Below are 21,248 nucleotides of genomic sequence, written 5' to 3' on the forward strand. Positions count from 1 at the left end.
ATAGGATTCACTTTAAATTATTTCAGGAAAATATATATGTAGTTATTTCCATTTTTTAAAAAGTAAAAGAAATGTAAAGTGAGGGTGAAGTTCAGGGACGCGGCAGAGAGTCAGAGAGGGTGTACAGGTATATAACATGCCTATGACCAAAATCCTATTATTTGCACTCTGAAGATCAAAACATTCACATCAAAATGGCTGCATCAAAATGTCCTGCTTCAGAACACACATAGCAAGAAATTTCTCAGGGGCCCAGAAACAAGACAAGCAGGAATAGAATGAAATTTAAAAGAGTTCAGTTAGGTTCTGAATGACAGCCAGGCAGATATATGATGACAAACAGTGGCCTTCCTTCCAGTGGAGACTGATCTATTTTGAGCCCAAAGTGAGGAAAGTGAGTGCATATTATCCAGGGTATTTCACCACTGTTCTTCTGGTCCCTAGTTATCTCCATCTGAGAAGCCTACCCAGGTATTGGAAGGGGGAGAATAAAACAGGAGGCAGAAAACAGATGCTGATGGTATCAGTCAGAATCCCAGCAGACAGAAGTCACATTCATCTGCAACTCTGAAGACAATTAAATGAAGGAACTACTTTCAGAGGTGCAGGTAGGGTTACAAGTTAAGGATGCTGAGACACCTGGGACTAGCTGCAGCATGATGCCTTTACCTCCCTGAACCTAAAAGAGCAAAGGGAGGAAATGTGTCACCAGAGCCTGGTGAGATAAGGGAGGCTGCGGCTACCACCATGAGCTGGAGTCATGGAGGGATAGAGACCTTGCAGGAAATACGATGAGAAAGCAGGCTACAGAGAGAAGAAATGCCCTCCCATCTCTCTCTCTCTCTTCCCATCGCCTGATCTCCTTCCAGGACCTCCCAGTGACCGAAACAAACTGGAAGCCACACTCGTGGGAGCTCAGGTGATGCATTCTACAGAGGTCAGTCTCCGGGGTCATGAAGCAGGGCAGAGAAGGTTGTCTAACAGACTACCACCACACTCCTCCAATGGAGTACATAAGATCTTCAAGTCTGCAAAGAGAACTGACGGCCATTTGATAAAATCTCTAATTCAGTTGAACCTATGGCTTTAGATCCTTAGTTAAAATGGGAATATTTCCAAGTATTTTATACGAGGCCTGAGAACAACGAGTAATCAAAGATCATTTCACAATATATACACAGAGCATTTGGTTAAGTAGCCACTCCTGCTCAGACTTGGACTTGTAAAATAAAAACTTTCCTTCTATATAAAACATTTCCAAACTAAATGGACAGAAAAGAGAAACCTGGTTGTATTTTCCATGGAGCTTTAACCATCATTCTATTAAAAAAAATTCAGAGCCAAGTCACCAACGGTGGAAACCCAACTCCAAGGACAGACGGGGAGGAGCATCACCTTGTGAGGCTAAGGATGGAATCCTCATTCTGGCCAGTTAGGCCTTATGGACTGCCCTTTCCCTGCCTTCCCATGGGCAGCTCCCACCACTGTCCCCCTTACTCTCCAGGGGTGTGGGGGCCTTTCTTGGCTAGTGATGCCAGCTCTGCTTCCTCCCACCTCGGGCTTTGCATCTGCGGCTTCCTCTACCCTTAACATGCTTCCCTCCCTTCTCTTGTTAATTCCTACTCCCATCTCAACTCTCACTTCCCATGGAAAGCTTTTCCAACATCCATGATGAGGTCAAAAACCCTAAGGCACACTTCTGTAACACCCAGAACCTTTCCTTCATGGAAGCACTTTCACATATTTTGGTATGACTGTCTGTCTACCCGGCTGAAGCGTTAGCTCCACGTGGTAAGGACTGTGTGTGCCTTTGTGTGCCATCATATTTTCAGGACCTCATGTACTATCCAGCTCATGGGAGGCACCCAATTGTGGATGAATGAATGAGTCTTCACTACAAGAGAAATTTTTCCATTCAAGGGGTAGTCTGAATTTTGTTTTATCCTTTTAATAAACAACACAATTTTAGGGTTTTCCCCCCAGAACTAAATTACAGGGGACTCTCAATTAGCTGATAGTTCCCCACCCCACCTTTTTTTCTTATATCCCTTATAAGAATATATTTAATGAGGGTTTTTTAAAAAAAATAATGTATAAATTATGCTTAGGATTCATATATATCCAACTTAATCTCATAGTCCATAATTTGTATAACTTCTGCTCTAAGAAATTACTTATAAGTACTCCAGGAAAGAAAAAACCCGCATATTCTGGGGCCTATTTACTAATGCATGAAGGTAACCACACAATTCTTTAAGGGTTTTCAACAAGAGTTGAAACCCAAAGGACTTTAGAAATCTCAGTTATCTAGAATGAGTGGCTTTATTCTGGATAACTGAGGTTTTATTGGAACTCAAAGCCAGTTTAAAAAAAGGTCTTAAAATTTTGACTCTCATGGTAAGCAACAAATTCTTCTACAATTTGAACACTTAAATGCCTCTTTTATGGCTAATAAATTTGGTCAAATTTCCATTTTGTTTTATTTCCAATTCAAAATCTATTTGTCACATGTGTCGGGAGCTATGTACTTGTGTATTCTGTCTGGTACCTTATTTATCTCTGAATCACCATAAAACTTAGCCGAGTGGATTGCACTTAGACACACTCAGAAAGGGTGTAGTGAATGAATGACAGGAAAGTAGAAAAGGGAGCTGACATTTGTTGAACACATTATGTGGTAGCTGCTGTGCAAGGAGTTTTAATAATAACAACAATGACAAAGCTTAGTAACTTTTATATCACAGGCGCTGTGCTAATGCAGAATATATACATTAACCCATGGTCCTCCCAAAATCTAATGAGATAAGTTATTTTGCCCAGACAGAGAGATGAAGTAATTTGTTGAAGGCTACACAGCCCAATAACAGGTAGAATGAAGAAGAGCTGCTCTTAGCTTATCAGGGGGTGATGAACCTAGAATGCCATCCAACCTCTCCAAGTTCTGATGTTGCATCCAAATAAGTTCTGGCAATCTCTGCAGCAAAATTTGGTAAATGTTGTTATAAATTAAGAAACTGGACTTGAAATACCAAGAAGATTTCCCAAGGTTAATCATCTAATAAATAATGGAGCAGTATATTTAAACCTTGGTTAGCCTAACTCCATGCTTACTTACATACATGGACAGGTGGGTGTTGTCATAATAGTTATTTTAAAGCATTTAACACTAACCCCAAATTCTGTTTGTATTTGGACAATGTTAATACACTTTACTATCGGTTGTTTGGATTCTCCCAAGGTTAAAGAAATTAAAGGACAGGAGAGCTCTTCCTTGTGCTGCTTCTGTTATAAGCTGGCTTTGCTCTCTCTGGATCTGTACCGTCTGGGTATGTATCTAGGAGTCATGCGTATATCTGGCAGATAGTTAGAGCTCACACTGAACTGTCTTGGGGGACTTTCATGGACCCTGCAGAGATTCCCCAGAGGTTCTGGGTTGGTCTTTGTGACACTCTCCCGGGGGTGGGGGAGACTCTGCCTTGGTCCTTGTATGCTGTGGTCTCATAATCCCTTCAGTTACCATACTGGACTAGACTCAAAACGTTTGCTCCTTGGCTCTCTCCTCTGCAGAGTCCAGATCTGGACCCTAGGAAACACTCACATATCTCATGCCCTGACAAAGACTGGGAAAGCAGGCCAGTTCCCAAGCATCAGCCTACCCATCCTGCCACCCACGCAGTTGGCCAACCTGCCTCTGCCTTGCCTTCCAGATTTCTTAGGGTGAGTCAGACCCCAATGTGTGGACCACTCTAAATTGCTCAGGCTTGATTTAGGCATTGGTCTCCAGGTCCTCCAGCTATAATAAGTACTATTCAGAGCTCTCTGATTAGTCCTTTTGATGATCCCCTCTAACCTTGGTGTCACAAGACAGTACTCATCACTCTTTCTCCCAAAAGGTGGTGATAACTCACTGCATGACCACAGCTCTCTCCAAAGAAACGTTGTCTCTAATCTCCTCTTGACTCATATATTCAAAAGTCATGGAGCAGGCTCATGACATTCTACATATGGGATAGTTGGTCTTTTGATAGCTAGCTTACAGGTGCCTCAGTGGACACTGAGACAAGAAGAGACCCATTCTAACATCCTGTTCCCTACCTGGCCCATATATACATGTGTGTATGTGATATTTTATATGCACTTCCTACAACAATTTCAACTGGTTAAGGGTGATTTAAGAGCCCTAGCACTCCCTAATTCAACAATAATCTCCAACTTTCACTGATCACTGCTGATTTGGGTGGTGGCCATCATCATAAAAGATTTTCTAACCAAAAACATACCTTGAGAATTTTCCAATTCATATGTTCTCAGATTAGAAAAAAATAAAACGTACTTGAAATATGTAGACTTAAAATAGCATTCCAACATATTCCTCATACATTAAATTACTCTCAAATTACTAGCTATTGGTGACATTCCTGTGCCCTAGATTTTCAACTTTTACAAAAGCCCAGATGGTCAGAAAGATCTTTACCAAATTTGGATCATCTTTTTTAATAGAATGATTTAAAATATTTTTTAACAATCAGCTCAGAGTTGTATTTTTAAAAAGCTACTTAGTATTTTCAACTAAGAGAATATGTAACTACCAGAAAAAACTAGCAAATTCCTAGTGCTTATAACCTAAGGTGAGAAATAATGTGGGCCAAAAATGTAAAAAATCATATATATATGTATTTTTATACTTTTTAATCACAAAGTGAGAAAAGTGATATTAAATCTAGTTTCTCCATGTTCATCTGAAAGCATTCTGTAAACTGCCTAAGTTTAAAAAAAAAAATTATCTAATAGTTAAGTTATAGGTCTAATCATCATCCTTTACCTTGGGCTGTTGAAAAATAAAAAACTTTACATTTATTCACAATAAAATATAGATACTTTCAGATTCAACTCCATATAAGATTTTTTCATCTATTTATGCTCAAGGATCTACAACGACTAGATTAATGAGCCAAAAAGTACATTTTAAAGATTCTCTAAAAGGACCTTATGAAAAGTAGAATTTGATTATGTTTTGGGAGGAAAATTTCTTTAAACTAGAGGGAGTCAACAAATATGAAATCAGGAAAAAATATTCAGGTTTTTGAAAGGAAAAAAACCTCACCAATGATCTTAGAAGGTGGATTGGTGTAGGGGTGAAATTACTTAATTACTCAGAATAATTAAAGCTAGAGGGTAAAGGTGGGAGAAAAACACATAAAATAATAGTTTCACTCACTTCACCTGGCCTTAATTTAAATCAGAACACTTTCCACTCCTGCATTACTCCAAACAATTTACCAAAAAAGAAAAATAATAGAGCAAAATATCCTTTTTAAGTAATCCAGAGCACATATAGCAAAAACTGCAATGTAATCATTCAGCAATTATGATGCTCTAGTTTATTTTTAAAATAGCTCAGCATTGCAGGAAGTGGTCCTAGGTGCAGCAGGAGCTCTTCGTTTAACGCAACACTGATTTTCCCAGCAGCTTTCCTCTGCCACCTCTTATCTTTCTTTCATAACCCTATGTGGTCCTCCACAGAAATACCCCTTTAGGTATGAACACCCAGGAAAACACCTCCCCCTGCCCCCCTGTGGAGAGGCATGTAAAAGAGTCCAGTATCTTTACTTTCTGCAGAAGGCAGAAAATATTTCTTTTAGGGTAGCCATCCAATACCTGAGTGTTTTAATACTCTGCAGCAGGTAATTTAATTTATTTTTAGGAAGGATGAGAACTAAAAGCAGCACAAAGAGTAATAACGAATCAGGGGCTAGAATTTTCTCCAAAGTTAGAAACTATAGATATAAACTCCTGAAATCAGGAAGGGCCTCAGCAATGAGGAAATCATATTGCAAAGAGGGAAGTGAGATAGATGGGAAGTGATGTGCCCACAGCCTCCTAGAAGAATGGTTTCTCGCCCCTCAGTCGAGGGCTCTTTCCACGACTGCACTTTTTCCTTTGCCCTCTCCTTCTGCCCCTTGATCTCTCTGACAAATGCTCAAAGCCTCACTTAAAACAGTCCCCTAACAAGGGCTTGCCAAGAAAAGGCAAAGTTTGAGATACAGAGTCCAATTAACTGCCTCTGATTGCTGGATAACTCAAGTCTTCCGGAAACTGACTCCAGCAGCATGTGTTATATATTTACATCCAACCCTTGTTCTAAAAATAACTCGACATGTTTTGCAGAAATACACAAAATGCAACAAGCTAAAAATAAATACAATGGGGAATTATCACAAAGGGGGGAAAAGGATAGGAAAATCTAGCCTATTAAAAGCACCAGTGGTAGGATCTTGTGGAAAGGGTAACAAAGTATGGATGTTCCAAAAGGAATCTCCTGGAGAAACTGTCTTATACCAAGAAAGCAATTTATATAACTGGTGGCTTAATAGCAAATATTACAAGCAGTGCAATAATAGTGACGCATCAGAAATAAGTTGTGAATCAAAATGAAATGTTAGTAAGAGTTTGTGGGGAGGGATGAGGCACAAATTTTTCTTTTAATGTCTTAATGTGCAGGTTTTGGATTTCTGAAGCAAGTCATTCCTGAGCCTTTCAAGGTTAGAAAGAAAGAAATGGAAGTGAGAGGAAAGAGGAGAGAATTACAGAGTAGGGGGAGGCAGAGGGAACCACGACAGGATGATGTGAACCTAGGCATCATTTGTTAAAGAACCAAAAATAATTTATCACATAATTGGAGGCTCAAATTCATACCTGAACTTGAACTCAATTGCATTTTTGTTATGTTATAATGCAATATAGTGTACATCAATTGGCTCAGAATTTAAAATTAGAGCCCAATTACCTGTGTAAGGGAATCATAAATCCAACTTGTATTTTTCTAACAGGGTTAACAACTCACGATGCCCGCTTAAACTTGGGAAAATCAATTTTCTGAGCTTAAGAACAATTGCGCATTGGTATTTTTTCACCCTGGTCTACTGCCCCAGGTGGATATAGTGACTGGGGGAGGGTAGAAGCCTAAGGCAAAACTAACAAACACAGAGCATTGAATATACTCAAAACGCCAACCACACGCAGGGGAAACCGGAGTGGGAGCACTTACGTGTAATAGGCAGCCAGAACCTGGGCACCTGCTATTTGGTAAAGGAGTAAAAGCAAAACACTCCTACTGCTTTTCTAGTTCAGCAAAAATTTCCCCGGAGCTAAAGAGTAAGATGAAATACTAAGTAAGGGGAGAGCTTGAACTCCTGCTAACAGCACACCAGAACCAGGCCTGCCCGCCTAAGGTCACAACTGCATGAAGCCTAGAGACTCCCCTCCCAGGGTGGTTCGTTGGCCTTCTGTTCAACTGGAAACATCTCAGGGAACACTGTCTGGAGGGAGGGGGCGGTGGAATAAAGCTGCGGCAATGGCGGCAGAAGTATCAGCAGGAACAGCCTTCATGGAGGACAGTTCAGCACTGCAGATGCCTGTGTATGTATCTTATACACACCCAAACACAGATACTACACACACGTGTTATACATTTTGACACTGAAATTCCATTTCCATGAAATTCTGCTTGAGAAACAATTGAACCAGGTTGCAAAGATATACATAAAAGGTTCCTCATTTCAGCATTGCTTCTAAGTGCCAGAGTTGGAAGCAGACTAAAAGTCCATCAAAGGGGATGATTTAAGTAAATTTAAGCATTTCACCCTACAGAGTAATACTGTGCTGGAAATATAGATGATGATGTAAAATTCTATGGACATGGCACACTGTAAGATAAAATTACAAAAGAGTGTTACTGGATATATCAATTTTGAGTATAGTGCATGTGTATGTGTGCATGGGTGAAGAAGAAAGTCTGGGAGAAAATGCCCTCACATATTAGTCAAGGTCATTACTGTGTGGTGGGATAAATGGTATTCACTTTTTCAAAAACCTTTTCCCGTGGTGTTGGATTTTTGAGTTTTAATTTTATAAAACTGGCAGGTGTTCATTACATAATCTGAAAAAAATACTACAGTATTTTCTATTTTTGGATTTTTTTTAAAGTAAGGAGGATAGGAGGAAGAGTAGCAATATATAGAAAAGGCAGAAGCCCACCAGAGCCCACGAGGCTTTCCCTGCACAAAACACTAGCACCTGTCCCAAAACAGTTTCTGTCTTTACACAAAATTCCACTGACTGTACATTTTATTGAGGAGGGGAAACAAATGCAACAAAACAAATCATCTGTCCACCTTACCTTTTTTTCCTTCTGTGGGAAAAAAACCCCCTCGGTCTGTACTATGCTTCTGAGAGCAAATGATGTCCCTCCAAGACCCAAAATACAGGTAGAAACCTCAGCAACTGTGCCTTTTACACCGGGCTTGTTGGTTCCTCTGTTTTCCCACCTTCCAAATGGACATGTAAAACTGTTACTTCACAAAGACAAGGTGCTCTTTTTAAAGCCCAGAAAATACCAAAGAAACATACCAATTAGAACACATGCTTCTCACTGAGTCATTTCTGTATCTTAGTTTCATTTGCTCTATGCCAGGGTAAGATATCTGCAAAGTCATAGCAAAAGAACTAGAAGGACTTTTGAGACCATCCAATTCAATGCCCACATTTTTCACAAGAGAAAGCTCAGACCAGTCACCAAGTGAGTCAGGCAGGACTAAAACCGAGGGTCTGCCTCCCAGTCCGCTGTTTATCACTCATCTCTAATTTCAGTCAAAGATGCAGCTGTGTTTCCCCTTTCTAGAGAATCTGAATATTTCTTTAGCTAATATTGACATAAATCAGACTTTGTGAGACAGAGAAACAGAGAGCAAAGTAACAAAATACACTGGCTAGCTTTTCCAGATGCATCTGAGAGAGAGTTTCAATAATGGAAAACACTTCATACATTGCTTTATACAGTCCACTCGGTTCTGTGATAGAGAAGGGTAAAAAGTTCAGGGGGAAAAACCATATGGGTCATCTGGTGACATTTTTTAAAAGTTTACTTTCAGAAGCGCATGATTTAAAGTGTTTTTCCCCTCAAAACCAAGCATATTCACTATAAAACGCCTGGAAAATACAACAAAATATTAATGAGCAGAAAAAGGAAACATACCATACAATTCTACGAACAAAAGACAACCATCGTTAAAATTTTAGGATAGTTCCTTCTAGTTTTTTTTTTTTTTTTCTTTTTGAATGGTTGAGATCTTCATACATATACCATTTCCAGATTTTCTTTTCACCTAAATTACACTTAAGCATTTTAGTAGTTCATTAACAACTTATAAACATCATTTTAATGTATGAACAGTATTTTGTGGTATAGATATGCCAAATTTTATAGTTTTTTTCTTTATGTACGTCATTTAGGGGTTTTCTATTATACATAATACTATAATGAGCATTTGAAAAATAAACCGTGATCTTAATTTTCTGATTATTTTCATAACTTTAATTCCTAAAATGAGGTTAAATATTATAAACATTTTAAAGTACCTGAAAGTTGGTACCAAATTTTGTTTTTTTTTACCAAAGGTATATAAAAGTTCCTATCTTATAGTGCTTTTTCAATAATTACCAAATTTTAAGTCTTTGTTAATTTTATAGGTGACACAGATACCTATTTTATTGAATCTCTCTGTCACTGAACAGTATCATATATTCATTACACATTGTGTTTCTCATTTGGAACATCTATTCTTAAGGTCTCTGCCCATTTATCTACTGCAGAAGAAGGGAAACATTTTGAATGAAGACATCCAGTCATGTTTTCTTTAATAAATAAAATTAAAATAGAACTTTTAAGCAAGTTAATAGCCTTGCTGAATTCACTAAGGCCTAAGAAAACAAAGACTCCCGGCAAAATCAGTTAAGAAATGTAAAGAAAATAGCACAACACACTTTTTTCCCCCGGAGTATATATTATTTGGGCTCCATCAAGTAAGTGATATGTTTGTGCAGCTTTCTGTGACTGCTGATTCCAAGTGTCAGATTAACAAACAGTTGAAAATAAATGAAGAGCTGGAGCATGTGGCATATGAAAATCACAAACTCTCTTTTTAAAAAGAATGTGTTCTGGTTCACACTGGTGGACTAAGAAAATTCATTTACCTCCTTTCTCACCCAAAGTACTTTCTAAATGATACTAAAGGAGCACAAAGGTGTAAACCCATAGCCACAAAGAGAACGGGAAGAAGCCGTTAGAAGGTGAGTGATTTCAATAAAAGTCTATTGACTTACAAACCACAGCAAAGGAAACCACAAGCCAAAAGGGGGTTTCAGCAAAGGAGAAAACAGACCTGCCTGATACTACCCCAGAAAAACTCAGTTTTCATAAATAGTGGGTAAAACAGAGGGTGGAAGAGGTGGGTAGAGCTGAAAAGCGGGGTATTAATTACAGGTCAGTATATGTAACATAGACTGCCCTCCCTCCTGGCTCTCCATGTGAGCTGGCCTGAAGCCACCACTAGGTTCAAGGCAGTAAAAACGTGTGTGGGGAGAAGTAGGACAGTTATCATGGGTGTTAAAACCTCACTCTTGCAAGTCAAAATCCCCCACCCCATTCCCATGCACACACTCTAAACTTTGACCCTTCAAGCACACCATTTACAAGATCAAACCACCTGTTGAAGGGCTTGCAAACAGCCCTTCTATTACCTCATTCTTTTACATATAACCACAGATCACTGGAAATCCAATACACCAAGAAAGGCCAGCACACAAAATAAAGTGAGCAAGTAAAACAGCAGAAAACACGACACCATGCAAATAAGACAATTTAGGGAAAAGATACAAACTTAAAAAAGAAAACCTATTTGATACCCTTGAGAATCACTTGAGGATATTTGGTAACTACAAGACAAAAGCAGAGTTATATTTAAAAGGAATAATGAGATAAAAAAAAAGATCCCTTGGGAATTACATGATTACTTAAATAAAAAATTCAATAGACAGCTTAATGGCAAACTTGAGAAATCTCCTAGACTATATACTAAATGTACAGTATGTGAGAAAAAATAAGATATATAGATGATTGATCCAGGAGCTCTACATGTGGACTAATAGAAGTTTCAGAATGAGAAAAACAAAACTGGAGGGGAGGAAATTATCAAATAAATTATACAAGAAAATTTCCCAGAGCTAAGGGGACACATGAATCTTCGAAGTATAGGAATCTACTCAGTGTCAAGGAGAATGAACTGTGAAATGTTAGAAAACTGAGGTTAAAGAGAAATTCGTAATAGCCTCCTAAAAAGACCCTCCCCCTAAAAAGGTAGCCTACAGAAAAGGAAGGATCAGAGTAACATCAGATTCATCAGCAGCAGTGTTGGATGCTACAAGACAGCAGTGAAAATGATTTTCGATACAAAAGTCCTATTCCCAAACTATCAATCATGTTTGAGGGAAAAATGAAAAACTGCAAGCTTGCAAGGACTCAGTTTACCTCCCATTCACTCTTTCTTGGAAAGTTACTAGCAAAATTTGGAGGTAAGTCAAAGAGAGAAAGCCCACTGGATCCAGCAAATGGTAAATCCAACTCTGGAGAGCAATATGGGAATCTCAGGCTAATTCTATCCAGCAGGTCTAGAAAACAACCTGTCTAAATGAGAGCAAAATGGAGATCTAATGAGAAAGAGGGAGAACCAATAGAAGAGAAAGTGCAAACATGAGTTTTGGAAAACCTGAAGATATGATGGAGGCACACACTCAGGAAAGGCAAGAGGACATCAGAAACTCCAATAAAATCAAGCACAGATAACTTTATAAGAAAGACTTAAAATATATATTACACACACTGAAAGATGGCATGATTCTGACAAAATGACAGAGGAAGAGAATCCATTTGAACCTGATTCTAGACACAGTCTCCTTTGTGTATCACAGGAGTTGTGACACTGAAACCATAGAAACCACTTGGGTCTGCGGTAAATAATTTAGCAAAGGGATTCCCTGGTGGTGCAGTGGTTACGAATCTGCCTGCCAATGTAGGGGACACGAGTTTGATCCCTGCAACAAAGACCCAATAGAGCCAAGAATAAATAAATAAATTTATTAAAAAAGTAATAATTTAGCAAAGTCCTGATGATGCAAATCTTTTTCATTATAGTCAACTTTGGAAAAATCACAAAGAAAGACATCTCTGGTGACAGAGAAAATGTAAATTAATCTTGACAATGCAAAAATAATGGTACAACTGAATGAGAACTGAAAGTGGAAGAGGGAAAAGAATAGTGGAGAAAGGGGTATGAATGCTCATATCTCATCTATGGTAAGGAGGTAAGAGATGCTGACTAGATTGATAGACCAGTAAAGAGAGATTTAAATGTGATTTAGAAGTGGCAAGACCAAAGATATGGAAGCAACCTAAGTGTCCATCAACAGATGAATGGATAAAGAAGATATGATTCACACACACACACACACACACACACACACACACACACACACACACTGGAATGGACTTGGAGTGCATTATGCTAAGTGAAATAAGGTTATCAGTGTGGAGAGAGAAGGGGGGAGGGGCAATCTAGGGGTAGGAAATAAGAGGTACAAACTATTATGTATAAAATAAGCTACAAGGATATATTGTACAACACGGGGAAGATAGCCAATATTCTATAATAACTATAAATGGAGTATAACCTTTAAAAATTGTGAATCACTATACTGTACACCTGTAACTTATATAATATTGTATGTCAACTACACTTCAATTAAAAAATAAATTAATTTTAAAAAATTATAAAAACAAGAGGCAAGACCAATGGAAGTGGAGAATAACGTCATGTTGTTAGTGGGAAAATGTGAAATGGTGATAGATAAATTCTCTTTCTTAGAAGAAAATCAGTATATAACATGTAAAATTGATTTAAAAAATTAATTGGCAATATGGAGATAACGCCAGGAATGGCTTATAGCATTTAGGGAGGGCAATAAGAAGGGGAAAGGGTAGTTAGTGTTGGGAACTGTTCATTTTCATATGTGTTTTTAAACTATTTTATTTGTAAGCCATGTGCTGGTTATTGCTTTCATAAAAACAAAACAAAAAAGAAAGTTACGAAAGGAGCAAGTGCACTGTGACAAGCTCTTTTACTAAAAACAAAAATAAAAATTGAGCCTGGATGAAATGTTGTCTTCTGAGTCTCTGGATAACTCTGGAGGAATAGTGAATTTTGTATAACTGGATTTATTTATACATTTATTTATAAAAAGGAGGGAGCAAATGCAGTGTACGGAAAAGAGACACATTTTTTTCCCAACAGAAAAATTAAGCACTCATTAGGACGTAATGACAGGATGACATTCTGGGGTTTGGAGGGTAAGCACATCCCCTTCATTACCAAATCAAAGATTTTCCAGTATCAAGAGGGACTCTTTTCTCTCTCCTGGATTCTCCCTGCACACACCTCCTCCTTCCCCCACCCCACAAGCCCCTTCATGACCTTAAATAAAGATGAAAATTGAAAAGGTTCCCTAGTGCTAATTGCATGTTCTCTAATTTCTAATTTCCTCAATATTGCTGCCTCCTGGCTGTTTCATATTAATATCCCTCAAAATGTACAGCAAGTGCACATTTGAATACCCAGCTAGGTACATTTCCCAGAATGTTTTTTTGAATGGGTTAGTTGTGGGAAGGTTGGCAATATACTAGTGACTCGATGATGGTGCAGTAATGTTACCCACAGCCTGGGTAACATTACTGCACCTTGTGTTCACAGAGAAGGCTGGTTCTGAGTTCAGTTACATTCGCTAGCAATTTAAACGATAGCTGCTGTACTAAAATCTAAAATAAATTGCTTTTCTCCAGAAGCCATGTAAGCTTTTGTACTGCAACTTAGCAGAGCTGCTGGTTTTATCTCATCTGAAATTCAAACAGGGTATAAAAGCTGGGCCTCTGAACTCCTGTTTCTACCTCGAACAGCATTCTTCTACATTCTAGGGCTCTCCAAAATTTCTATCCTGGAACCAGGTTTATAGGAAAGCAACATACTATTTCCATTTTTTATGCAACTCATCATTTGGTTTTTGTTTTTCTATTTCGACCTCACACTTTGGGCTGTTTTGAAAGAACTGTATTACCGGGGGCAAGATTTTTTCTCCCCATTTTGATGGCTAGAAAGCTTCTCTGCCAACATGGGCCAAGCCAAGCGTGGAGACATCGGCACCCAAATGAATGCATGTACCTCTGCGATTCTGTTCAAATTTACCTCCTTCCCTTCTATCCATGGGAGGAGGAAAGAAACAGCCAGTGCTCAGAATCTGAAGCAGAAATTCTGCCTTTCCCTACCCTCACTTCCCCATGAGTTTTGCCCAAAAGTCCATGGACTCAAGCTCACAACTATTTCCCCTGAGCACATTCAGACCCAGTGGCTCTGAAGGGACACAGCTGCCTCGGCATTTCTCTGATAGAGATGGCTTCTGACCCTTAGATGTCTTTCCACAAATGCAATTAGAATAGTTCCCAATGTTCACTACATTCTTTCAGATTTAACAAGGCAACATAATTAACACTGCTATTTTTCTGCCAGTCAACAAGAGAAAATTGCCCTTCCAAGAGATTTTTCATGTTTACAAAAATGATCCATTAATATGTTTCCCTTTCAGATGTTTTTCTTCTATTGAGGTTGAAAGAGCTTGGTTTGGGGTATGCTATACAGTGTGTACTCAGCAGCATTTCTCTGAAAGGGGAAATTTCTTTATGCCCATCAAAAATAACAACCAGAAAAAAAAAAAAGAAAAAGAAAGAAACAAAATGAACACTTTAGATCAATTCAGATTCAAACTTAGAGCCACTGTGAAGTCAAGGAAGTTCTATTTCTTTCTATCACATGCACAGAGCCATGCCAAGGGGGTAGATGTAATGTCCCTATTGAATCATGTGAATCCCGCAGTTCTGTTGTAGGAATTCTCTGAGCTTTGATAACCAGAGACTAAGTATACTGGTTCTCCACCGGGATCCTTAGGGGGAACTAGGAAATGGAGTGGGGGAGGGTGCTTTCTTCAATGTCCCAGTAATTGGGGGGCAATACTGATATCTGGGGGACATTCTAAGTGTTGCTGAAAGTTCTGCAGTGTGTTATCTCCACGCAACATAGACTAGAACTGCCTAGAGAAGACAAAATGAGCTCATTGCCCTGGGTCCCGTGTTTTCTCATTTTGCAAACCCTGGGCTCTTGACAGACAATCAGTAACTGAAAAAATCAACTAGTGGTTTAAAGAAGGTATTGATTCAACAAATACATATTAAGTTCCTCCTATTGACAGTACAATTAATGCAATATATACATCAGACCATAATCTCCCCTCTAAGGAAGCTTAAAATGTCATTTTCTCCATAAACTCCTTCCTAATGACCTCAGCTATGACTAATCTCTAGGTAAAGAGAGAAAATAACCTATTAGGGTTGTGGATACTGGAACTAAAATTCTTGGGTTCTAATACAGATTCTGCCACTGACTAGGCTTGTGACCTTGGACTGGTTGCTTAATCTCACTGTGTCTTGGTTTCCTCATTGGAAAATGGGGATAATATTGCTGTTTGGGGATTAAATGGAGTTATTAATGATATAAAGTCATCAGAACAGTGCATGACACATAGTAAGTGCTCAAAAAGCACTTACTATAGTATATATATTTATAATTTTTAAAAAGAGTTTTATATACATAATTTTAATTGAAATCATGGTTGAGATAATTGCAGGTTCACATGCAGTTGTAAGAAATAATACAAAGAGATCCTGTGTATATTTTATCCAGTTTCCTCCACTTTGAAAAACCATAGTATAATAGCACAACTAGGATTTGACATTAATACAATTACACCGATCTTATTCAGAATTCCCCCAAATCCCAGTTTTACTTGTACTCATTTCAGTATATGTGTGTGTGTGTTTGTGTATGTATTAAGTTCAATACAACTTTATAATCTGTGCAGGTTCGTGTATCCACCGCCAAGGTCAAGATACTGAGCAGTTTTATCACCACAAGGATCCTTCATGTTGTGCCTTTATTACCTCACCCATCTTTCACCCGGCCCTCCCTCACCTCCATCCCTAAGCTCTAGCAATCACTAATCTGTCCTCCATTTTGTCATTTCAAAAATGTCACTTAAATGGAATCAAAAACTATGTAATCTTATCACTTATATGTGGAATCTAAAATATGATACAAATGAACTTATTTATAAAACAGAAACAGACTCACAGACATAGAAAACAAACTTATGGTTACTAATGGGGAAAGAGAGGAGGGATAAATTAGGAGTTTGGGATTAGCAGATACAAACTACTATATATAAAAATAGATAAACTAGGTCCTACTGTATAGCACAGGAAACTATATTCAATATCTTGAAATAACTTATAAATTTAAAAGAATATATATATACACACACACACACACACACATATATAGCTGAATCACTTTTCTGTAACACCAGAAACTAACACAACATTGTAAATCAACTGTACTTCAATTCTTTAAAAATTGAAAAACAAGAAACCCTAAAAAATAAAATATATAATTTATTGGGATTGGCTTTTTTCATGCAACACGACTCTGGAGAATCACCCAAGTTGTTGATTGTATTAATAGTTCGTTCCTTTTGATTGCTGAGTAGAATTCCATGGGTACCACAGTTTATTTAACCACTCATCTGTTAAAAACATCTGGGCTACTTCCAGATTTTGGCTACTATGAATGAAGCTGTTATGAATATTTATGTACCAGTTTTTATGTGAACATGAATTTTCACTTCTCTGAGATAAATGCTCAAGAGTGCAATTGCTGGGTCATATGGTAGTTGTATGTTTAGTTTTGTAAAAATCTGCCAGATTTGTTTCCCAGAGTGGCTGTACCATTTTACATCCCCACTAACAAAGTATGAGTGAACAGTTTCTCTGCATCCTCACCAATATTTGGTGTCGTCATTAGTTTTTATTTTAGCCATTCTGATAGATGTGAAGTGATAGCTCATTATGGTTTTGATTTGCATTTCTCTGATGGCTAGTGATGTGGAATATCTTTTAGTGTGCTTATTTGCCATCTGTACATCTTCCCCAGTGAAATGTCTGTTCATGACTTGTGCCCATTTTCTAATAGGATTGCTTGCTTTTTTAATGTTGACTTTTAGGAGTTCTTTACATATACTAGATACTAGTCCTCTGTGGAATATGTAGTTTGTAAATATTTTCTTCTAGCCTATAGACTGTCTTTTCATTCTCCTTACATGGCTTTCACAGAGAAAAATTTTAATTTTGTTGAGGTCCAATCTATCTATTGTTCCTTTTATGGATTTATGCTTTTGGTGTGAAGTCTAAGAATTCTTTGCTTAAACTCAGATCCCAAGAAATTTCTCTTATGTTTATTTTTTCTAAAATTTTTATAATTTTACACTTTATGTAAGTCTGTAATCCATTTTGAGTTAATTTTTGTATAAGGTATGAGGTTTAGATCAATGTTATTTTTTTGCCGATGGATGTCTAATGCTCCAATACCATTTGTTAAAAGGCTGGGGTTCCTTCATTGAATTGCTTTTGCTCCTTTGTCAAAAATCATCTGAGCATGTGTGTGGATCTGTTCCTGGGTCCTCCATTCTGTTCCATTCCATCCCCTGCCAGATGCCACATTGGCTTGATTACTATGGCTATATAGTTAGCTTTAGTATTAGATAGAGTGATTCCCCCCTACTTTATTATTCTTTTTTTAAAAAATATTTATCTATTTATTTATTTATGGCTGTATTGTGTCTTCTTTGCTGTGAGCAGGCTTCTCATTGTGGTGGCTTCTCTTGTTGCAGAACATGGGCTTAGGTGCGAAGGCTTCAGTAGTTGTGGCTCGTGGGCTCTAGAGTGCAGGCTCAGTAGCTGTGGCACATGGGCTTAGTTGCTCCATGGCATGTGGGATCTTCCTGGACCAGGGATAGAACCCGTGTCCCCTGCATTGGCAGGCGGATTCTTAACCACTGCACCACCAGGGAAGTCCCATACTTTATTATTCTATGCTATGATTGTTTTAACTATTATAGGGCCTGTGTCTTTACATATAAGTTTTAGAATAAGTTGGCTGGAATTTTGTTAGGAATTGCGTTCAACCTTAGATCAAGTTGGGGAGGACTTGCGTCTGTACTATGTTGAGACTTCCAACGTTTATTGGAAGGTCTTCTTTGACTTCTTTTATCAGTATTTTGTAATTTTCAGCATACAAATCCTGTATGCATTTTGTTAAGTGTATATCTAGTATTTCATTTTCTTTGGAACAGTTGTAAATGGTATTGGGTTTAAAATTTTGGTTTCTGCATGTTCCTTGTTAGCACATAGAAATACAATTAATTTTGTGGATTAATTAATCGCTGAACTCACTTATTAGTTATGGGAGATTTTTGTTGTTGTTATAGATTCCTAGGGATTTTCTAGGTAGAAAATCCTGTCATCTACAAATAGAGCTAGTTTTATTTTATTCCTTTCCAATCTGCATGCCACCTATTCCTTTTTCTTGCTGTATTACAGTGGCTAGAACTTCCAGTACCATATTGAATAGAAGTAATGAGAGTGAACATCCATGCGTTGTTCCCAATATCAGGGATTCTTTTTTTTTCAAATTAATTTTTATTGGAGTATAGTTGGTTTACAATGTTGTGTCAGTTTCTGCTGTACAGCAAAGTAAATCAGCTATACATATACATATATCCCCTCTTTTTTGGATTTCCTTCTCATTTAGGTTACCACAGAGCATTGAGTAGAGTTCCCTGTGCTATACAGTATGTTCTCATTAGTTATCTATTTTATACATAGTATAAACAGTGTATATATGTCAATCCCAGTCTCCCAATTCATCTCACCCACCCCCACCCCCAGTATCCATACATTTGTTCTCTACATCTGTGTCTCTATCTCTGCTTTGTCAATAAGATCATCTATACCATTTTTCTAGATTCCACACACATGCATTAATATATGATATTAGTTTTTCTCTTTCTGACTTACTTCAGTCTGTATGACAATCTCTAGGTCCATCCACGTCTCTACAAATGACCCAATTTCGTTCCCTTTCATGGGTGAGTAATATTCCATTGTATATATGTGCCACATCTTCTTTATCCATTCATCTGTTTATGGACATTTAGGTTGTTTCCATGTCCTGGCTATTGTAAATAGTGCTCCAGTGAACACTGTGGTACATGTGTCCTTTTGAATTATGGTTTTCTCTCAGTATATGTCCAGGAGTGGGATTGCTGGGTCATATGGTAGTTCTATTTTTAGTTTTTTAAGGAACCTCCATACTGTTCTCCATAGTGGCTGTATCGATTTACACTCCCAACAACAGTGCTAGAGGGTTCCCTTTTCTCCACACCCTCTCCAGCATTTGTGGTTTGTAGATTTTTTTGATGATAGCCATTCTGACCGGTGTGAGGTGATACCTCATTGTAATCTTGATTTGCATTCTCTAATAATTAGTGATGTTGAGCATCTTTTCATGTGCCTCTTGGCCATCTGTATGTCTTCTTTGCAGAAATGTTTATTTAGGTCTTCTGCCCATTTTTGGATTGGGTTGTTTTTTTGATATTGAGCTGCATGAGCTGTTTATATATTTTGAAGATTAATATTTTGTCACTTGCCTCATTTGTAAATATTTTCTCCCATTCTGAGGACTGTCTTTTCGTCTTGCTTATGGTTTCCTTTGATGTGTAAAAGCTTTTAAGTTTAATTAGGTCTCATTTGTTTATTTTTGCTTTTATTTTCATTACTCTAGGAAGGGAGTCAAAAAAGATAAAAATATGGAATGCTTCACAAATTTGCATGTCATCCTTGGGCAGGGGCAATGCTAATCTTCTCCGTATCATTCCAATTTTAGCATATGTGCTGCTGAAGCAAGCACTCAGGGATTCTCTTTATCAAGTTGAGGTAATTCAACTCTATTCCTAAACTGCCAACAATTTTTGTTATAAATGGACGCTGGATTTTGTCAAATGCTTGTTCTGGGTTAATTGATATGATCATATCATTTTTCTTCTTTATCTTGTTGATATGGTAGATTACATTGATTGATTTTAAAGTACTCAACCATCCTTGCATACCTGTATTAAATCCCCTTTGGTCATGGTACATAATTCTTTTTACACATTGTTGTACTTGATTTGCTAATATTTTGTTGAGTATTTCTGTGTCAAAGTTCACAAGAGATATTGGACTGGAATAGTCTTTCTTCCTCCCTCCCTCCCTTCCTTCCTTTTTGTGGTCTTTTACTAGGCTCATAAAATGAGTTGGGAAGTGTTCCTACCTCTTCTATTTTCTGAAAGAGATTATGTAAAATTGGTATTAATTCTTTTCTAAACATTTGGTAGACTTCTCCAGTGAAACTGTGTGGTCCTGAGGAGTTCTTGGGGGGAAAATTTTAAGTACTAACTCAATTTCTTTAATCGTTACTCAAGCTGTCCATTTCATCCTGGCTGAATTTAGGTGGTTTATAATTTTTGAAAAATTGATCCCTTTCTTCTAAGTAGCTGACTATGTGAATATGAAATTGCTCACAATGTATCCTTATTTACTTTTTAGTGATTGTAGGATCTGTATTTACATCCCCTATTTCATTTCTAATGTTGGCAATTTTGTTATTGTCAGCCTTGCTAATCATTTATCAATTTTATCAATTTTTAGAATAACCAACTTTTTGCTTCATTGACTATATTTTTCCTGTTTTAAATTTTATTGATTTCTGCTTTTACCTTTATTATGTCTTTCTGGCTGCTTGCTATTGGTTTATTTTTCTTTCTTTTTTATACTTGAGGTAGGAACTTAGGTTATTAATTTGAGAACTTTCCTCAATTCTAATATCGTATTTAGTGGTATAAATATCCATCTCAGCACTGCTTTAGCTGCAGCTTACATATTTTGATATATTGTATTTTCATTTTCATTGAGTTCTATGTATTTTTTAATTTCCTTTAAGAGTTACTCTTTGACCTATGTTTAGAAATTTTTCTGTGATCTTCTTGTAATTGATTTCGTTAGATTTTATTATAGTCAGAGAACACATTCTGCATGATTTCAATTTTTAAAACTTAAAGGGTTTTTTGTGATCCAAGACAAGGTATATTTTGGTGAATGATGCATGAGTGCTTGAAAAAAATGTGTATTCTGCTATTATTGGATGGAGTGTTCTATATATGTCAATTAGATACTATTAGCCAATTGTGATGCTCAGATCTTCTATATTCTTGCTGATTTTCTGCATAGTATATCTATCTATTATTGAGATGGGGCATTGGAGTCTCTAACTACAGTTGTCAATTTCTCTCTTTCTCCTTCAACTCTGTTAGTTGGGTTGTTT

The 21,248-nt window shown here is 37.4% G+C and overlaps 1 protein-coding gene and 1 non-coding gene across 8 annotated transcripts in view; both read right to left on the reverse strand.

The window, feature by feature from the left end:
* FHIT (fragile histidine triad diadenosine triphosphatase) overlaps nt 1-21,248 on the reverse strand; it is a 1,436,343-nt gene that overhangs the window by 876,304 nt on the left and 538,791 nt on the right. The window lies entirely within an intron of this gene.
* On the reverse strand, nt 19,690-19,796 carry LOC113628170 (U6 spliceosomal RNA). The gene has a single exon (XR_003435909.1). It is a non-coding gene; the product is annotated as a U6 spliceosomal RNA (small nuclear RNA).

The sequence above is a fragment of the Aethalodelphis obliquidens genome, unplaced genomic scaffold (genome assembly GCF_003676395.1).
Source record: "Aethalodelphis obliquidens isolate GAN/ISIS:26980383/991018 unplaced genomic scaffold, ASM367639v1 scaffold22, whole genome shotgun sequence".
NCBI lineage: Eukaryota > Metazoa > Chordata > Mammalia > Artiodactyla > Delphinidae > Aethalodelphis > Aethalodelphis obliquidens.